This window comes from Dipodomys spectabilis, unplaced genomic scaffold (genome assembly GCF_019054845.1).
Source record: "Dipodomys spectabilis isolate Male_0828 unplaced genomic scaffold, ASM1905484v1 ptg000583l, whole genome shotgun sequence".
Classification (NCBI taxonomy): domain Eukaryota; kingdom Metazoa; phylum Chordata; class Mammalia; order Rodentia; family Heteromyidae; genus Dipodomys; species Dipodomys spectabilis.
The window spans coordinates 911,840-918,595 of record NW_024871260.1 but is presented as its reverse complement, the minus strand read 5'-3'; the positions used below and the strand labels follow the sequence as shown (position 1 = coordinate 918,595).

The 6,756-nt window shown below is 33.9% G+C and overlaps 1 pseudogene; it reads left to right on the top strand.

The window, feature by feature from the left end:
* Positions 1-3,960: 3,960 nt before the first annotated feature.
* On the top strand, positions 3,961-4,057 carry LOC122100567 (annotated as a pseudogene).
* The last annotated feature ends 2,699 nt before the right edge of the window (positions 4,058-6,756 follow it).

Here is a 6,756-nt window from a genome sequence, read left to right as displayed (position 1 = left end):
TGTGTTTCCAGGTATAGGTGATTTAACTCTACTCTCCTCCATACATCTTGGTGAACAAATGCAAGACCAAGAGAAAAATAATCTATTGAAATAATTTTGCATAGAATAACTTCATTGTTCTTGATATGGTATCTAAGGAGAGTCTTACGATAGAAGATAAAAGTGCAGTATTTTTCAGTTTCCTCTAACCATTTTCTTAGCAAAATATATCTTTTAGGTTAGAATTGATTGAACCAAAAAGTGATGGAGTACTTATGTTTGTGGGAACTTTAGACAAAAGAAGACTTTCAAGGTAAAAGAAACAAGAAAATATACAGCCAAATATTTGTGATCACAGCTTCTTGGACTGTTTTCTGGAGACAAAGTTTTACATTAGATTTCTTCTCATTCATATAGATGTTGTTTCATGGCAACCAAATGCAAGAGGGAAGTTTAATAGACTCGCCTGGCCAATTAATCAGCATGAAAGAAGAAAATGGCAAATAATATTTAATGAATTACTTTGACCAATTACTTTGCCAGAAGAAAGAAGGAAAAATATAATTCAAAATCAATTGACTTAAAAGCATAAAGAAAGCGTAGTGAAGACAGATTAGAGAAAATATAGAGGACTGTTTTCTTTCCAGTGGAGTAACGCGTTCTTGATCTTGTTTCTTCCATTCTATCTTCACAAGCTATCAAGTGTGTCTCACGACTGGATTATCCAGTTCAGACAGAGAACTCCTAGAAGAAAGATACTATTTGCAGCAGATGTAGGTGATTTATAACCTTAGAAAATCTATTTAAATCTCTTCAAAATTCTCTCCTATCCCAAACTTCTCTCTTTGGACAGCGTTGTTTGCTTTTCCCAAGACTACCCTTCATTAACTGCTTAAAATTTTGGGAGGAAATATTCATACTCTCTAGAGATTTCTGGTTGGTTGTGATTTTTGTGTGTTTTTGTTTTTTGTTGTGTTTTTAAACTGAATTTCAAAAGGTTGTACAAGTGTGTTACAATTAAATATATCCATCTAATTGTCCATTGCTCTTGGATCAGAGTCACTCCTTCCATCATTCTCAAACAAATGCTTCTCCAATATTTATTTCAGATTTACCACTTCCTTTATCATATGTGTACATTGAGTATTCTAGCTGTACCTGCCCCTTGTTCATTTTTCATTCATTCTATGTCTTTACTATAATTTCTTTCTGCTTTCAACTTCCTGATAGTCATCCTGTTAAACTGTCTATTAATACTTTGAAAGGTTTATATACATTTCATGGAGTTTCCATTCTGCATATGCTTGAACTGATGTCAGCTTATATTTCCATAATTCATTCATCTGCAGTAACAATTTGCAAGACTGGAGACGTGAAGCACCTAAACATGATTTTATTCTCATCCATTTGGAAGATTAATCTTCAGCCAAAAAGAAAGTTAAAAAATGCATAGAATGTACTCCTAGCTACCAATTTTTATAAATGGCTTTGTACAGTGGTGTGATTGTTTTATTTTACATGGTATAATATTTTTACTACCTATAAGTTTTGGAAAAAGAAGAAAACTAAAATTTATTCCTATAGAGGAATGTGATAGAAATAGAAGACAGATTTTGTTTGTCATATCTCTGATGAGTACCCATATTCAAGACTTAAGGTCATATTTCTCCCTATGTTATACAGATAGGGAAAACATAATATTACATATGATAAGACAACTATTTGTGACGTTTTAAAATGTACCTTATTAAATGATGACATTTACTTTTTTAGCAAACGTTTTGGTTTTAAATTTGGCAGGCTGATCTATTTAACACTTTTCTGGAAGGCTCCTACTGAAAAACACAAATTGTGGTTGGTACTATTTCTAGACTTTAATGAATGGTTGAACGTGTTTGGCATTAGTGCTGGGTAAATAATTCAACTTTATTGTAACTTGCTCCCTACACTTGAAAAACTTGTAATGTCACTAAGTATCATCTACTTGTCAAATGTTATTTTGGCGAATGTGATTTTAAAAAGTTAATTTGTAAAGGAATAACTTTCAGGAGATTAAATGTAGATTTAATCATTGGTTTGAGAGTGACATTTTATACCACTGAACCATGTTGTACTGATGTCCCAGTGTTTTGAAGCACTAAGGATCTTCTCAATGTTTTTCTGAATTATATTTGAACTCTAAGTAAATTTTTCTGGGACTTGGTAGACCAATTATGGATCTATCCTTCCAGGAACTATTTTTTGGTCCACTTATGCTGGACTAAAATCTTTCATTAATCATAGGGGAGGGGTATTAAAAATAATCTTATGACACCTTGTGAACTTGTTCACTGATATGGGCTGTCCATCTGTAAGTTGAATATTTGAATCATAGTATATACTCTCAAATTTTGTGATCTCATCTTTCATTTTAAGTTGCCTTGCATTTCACAATTGCTTACTGCTAAATCCTGTATCTCAAGGAATTGGGGCCCTGAAATATAGGAAATGAGAAATTGAAATGGGTCTTCAATTACTTTGTTGCATGTTGCATGGGCCTATGTGAGAAGTCTTGCCCTTGTTATCTGATGATGCAGGTAACTGGTACCTGGGATCCTAGGAATCATTGGGTCGTGCAGAAGAATAATATTTGTTAGACATCTTATCAGAAAAATTTGGGCATAATCAGTAGGAATGCTTCAGAAATATGGAGAAAAACAGTTTGGGATCAGTGAATTAAAACAATAAACAGAGAAGCAGAGTAAAATCCCTTATAGATTAGAGGAAAACAAAATTGTTTTTTACCATGTGAATTCAGAAGACCAAGAACAGTTAGAATGTATCACAAGTTTATACCAAAGACACTGCGTTGATACTTTTTATATTCTAATATACATTTTAAACCTAATTATTTTATTCCAATTCTATTTATTGGAATAAATAAATTTTAATTTATTTGTGAAATTATCAACTAATTCTAGTAAGTTTCATTGTGTGAAATATAAAATCAGCACATATAAATATAAAATATATAACTATATATAATATAAGAAAAAAAGACACATGTTTTGCATTGTTCTGTTGTGGGTACAGTATCAAAGGCAACTCTGTTTTAAAGTATTATTACATTATCTCTACCTCAGTGTTTGATAGAGTTGGACCTAAAGCTTTACCATTTGTAGATTTACAGCCTGTAGGCTAGAGAAAACACTGTGATTAAAACATTACCAATTTAAGGCCTAATAATGAGAAGAAACATCTGGACTTCTGCAACTATGAAAATATTTGCTGATAGAAATGCAGTAGTGTAACTTCCTGCCTGGTAGGATGGTAGACAGGCCAGGATATTAAGTAATCATGAATATGATCAATTTTTTCACCTTCTTGGCTTTAGTTACTTTTGAAATGTTAGATATAATAAACAATTATATTTTGATAAAATACCTTCTAGTCGGAACAGTTATGACTGAACTGTTCATCTCTCTATGATCCCTTGTAACTAAGATTAGTGTTGTTCAAGTAAAACAATCTATTGCTGTCAGAGTAAGATATTCTGATTGGTCTGTTCCTACATGGAAGAAGAATAAAGGGTCAGGTAGACATTTGTGCCAGTAAGACCTCACTTGGGAAAATGTCAGCTGCAGAAGGTTAGAAGTAGCTCTTAAGCAAGGCTTACTTTGAATCCATTAGCTCCACAAAGGTAATTCAGTTGGATCAATTAGTACATGAAAAAGCCATCACCTTTGGACCTAGCAATAAATTATTGAAAGTATGATCAAATTCCAAATGAAAAAGACTTAAAATTGTCATTGAAAAAAAAATTTGCAAATGTGAGCATTAAGATGAACAATATATTTTTTTCCACTATTCACAGAATTTTAGGGAAATAAGATCAGTAGCATTGTCAGGAACAATATAGTTTCCTTATTACAAGTAGGGAACCGTGGATATAAATCTGTATAAAGATTGCATCATTAACTGCTTAAATTTAGAAGATACTACATGCTTCAGCAGCACGTATTCCCAAATTACAATACAGAGATTAACATGGCAATTGCACAAGAATGATATGAAAATTTGTGAAGTATTCTGTATTTTTCATTCTTCAGATGCAAGAAATGAAAAACAGTTATTAAAAAGTTGATTACAAAATAACAAGTGTAACAACACATGTAATTCATATAATTAAATTTAGTTTGACATCAGTGTATTAAATCTTCACCTCAGAAAGGCGTTTACATACCATAAACTTTACAAAACTTTTGAAATTAGACAACATTGTCATTTTATCCCAATGAAAAATAATATTAGGACCGAGGAAAAAAAGGAATCTAAAACTTTCTATATGGAATACAATCTGAAAGAACACATTATACAAACATAGAATATTTTAAAATATCCTTTTTCAGACAAGCACCAGAAATACTTTAGTTTCTGTACTATTCATTTAAACGGATAAATTAAAATTATTTCTGATTAAAATTTCACAAACTCTGCAGAAATCATTATACATGTATACAAAAACTCTTGAATACATTTTGACATCTAATGCAGGCAATTCACTTGGAAGAATTCCACGGAGCAAAATTTTTCATAGGGGCCACTGAGGAACAGCTTTATGCTGACAAAATAATATGGAAAAGTGATGATCCTGTATGGATTAATCAGTGGCCCCTAACTCAAGAAAAGATTCAAGCCATACCGGACTTAGTTCAAGAACAATTGAGAGGCTAATTCAACAAAAACCGCAACACCACCTATATGGGGAAAGATCAAGAAGCTGGTTGAAAAGGCTCGGCACATTTTGTTAATGAGTTAAATAAGGATGTTTCTCTAACAATAACAGAGCAACAAATTATTGAACCAAAATTAAAAAAAACAAAATAGAGGCTTTGGAAAAAGTAGTCTTAAAGTTAGGGACTCAAGTCAATAATCTAAAAACCCAGCTGACAACTAGATGTCATCAGTCATTTAAATATATTTGTGTTACCCCATTACCTTATAATGAGAGCTTAGATTGGGAAGTTTCCAAAGTGCATTTACAAAAAATCTGGAAGGACAATAGCTTAACTCATGAGATAGGACAGCTACAGGAAGACATCTCAGCCCTTAGTCAAGCTCATTTGGAAACCGTGGGGATAAATTCTTTGGCAGAAGACTTACAGAGAGGATTAAAAAGTCTTAAACCTTTAGATTGATGGCACTACTTGGTTACATTTGGAGTCATAATGCTAATTGTTATATGTATTCTTGTTGTCTTTCTAGTCCTCTTCAAACTAGTCTTCTGCTCCATCTTCTCTATATGAGAAGAAATTTCTCTGGCACATCTAAAATATAAGAAAGGGGCAAATGCCATGCCTACTCCGGTGGAGTCTGCTTAGCATGGAACACCTGCATTCAGACCTGAGAATGGGGCTTCACAGAAGCCTATCTCTGAGAATGGGACTTCACCGAAGTCTACCTCAGAGAATGGGGCTTCAAAGAGGCCTATCTCTGAGAATGGGACTTCACTGAAGTCTACCTCAGAGAATGGGGCTTCAAAGAGGCCTACCTCCTGGAAAGGCTGGCAAGCCCCTGGGAAAGATGTGTTTCTGTTCCTGTTTTTCTTTTCTTCGTTGTATAGGAGTGCCTATTAATCTTTTACTGTTCCTGCTGCTTGTTCTACTTACTCATGCTCAATGTTCCCTTATTTAAGGCTCTTTCTTAAAAGTGTTGATGACTCCAACATCCGATGAGTGTCCTGAGAATATGACTAACTCACCAGAGTTAAGTGCTACCATAAAAGCCCCTCTTATGGAAGCTATTAGACAAGTCATAAGTAAATATAAAAGTATTTGGGGGTTTCATGACATCACTTCAGCAGAAGGAATTGTTTGTAAGAGATTTACAGGAAGCTGTAGGCACGGCTAGAGCAAAAAGTGTATGGCTACTGGAGACTTTCCTTTAATCCTAAAGCATATACAATAGACTCATATAGATATCCTGTAGGTAAGAAAGATGTAGAGGGATATTTAGACCAAAAGCTAAATAAGATTCTTAAAAAGTTGGTAGATGGAAGGTGGCAATGGCTTATCAGAGGAAAATGGTGGGATCCTCCATTATCTGGAGGACCTCAACGACTTCCCCCAGATCCATAGCCTTTTACAGGTGTGTATGATAAGGATGGCAACCATTGGGAAAAGTACTTAGAAGAAAGAACTTCCTATTACTCTCTTTCATTTACTGAGAGACTTGCTAGATTTAGGTCCCCTTGGTACTTACTATCAAAGAAGGAACAAGAAAGATCTTATGAGACAGTTAAGGCCTCTATGGAGAAGAGTAAACGATTATGTGAAAGGGTTACAGAAAAGACACTATGAGCTTAAATTTGATATATGGCCAGATTTAATTAAGTATACTAAATATCATGATTTTGGCCACAAATTGGGGACCCTCTAAAGAATGGCAAAGAAGCACAATTGCTTAAAAAAGATCTGAAACATATAAAGTACAAAACTAAACAAAAGTAACTATAAAGTACTAGAGTTCATGCCTTTCTGTCCAGTACTTTACCCATGGGCTCTGGTTAATGGTTAATAGGTGATAAACATCAAAACCAATTGTATTTCTTAAAAATAGAGGTAAAGCCGAAAACAAGTGCCTATTGTCATAGCTCGTCACCCAAAAAAAGGATCAGGCGACCAGCTGGTGAACACCCAAAAACGAAGCCTTGCAGCAAGATTGTGTAACTTTTTGCCCTTTCTCATGAAGACTTTTGCTATAAAAGCATGTTATCCTCTGCAATAAATCGCACTCAGC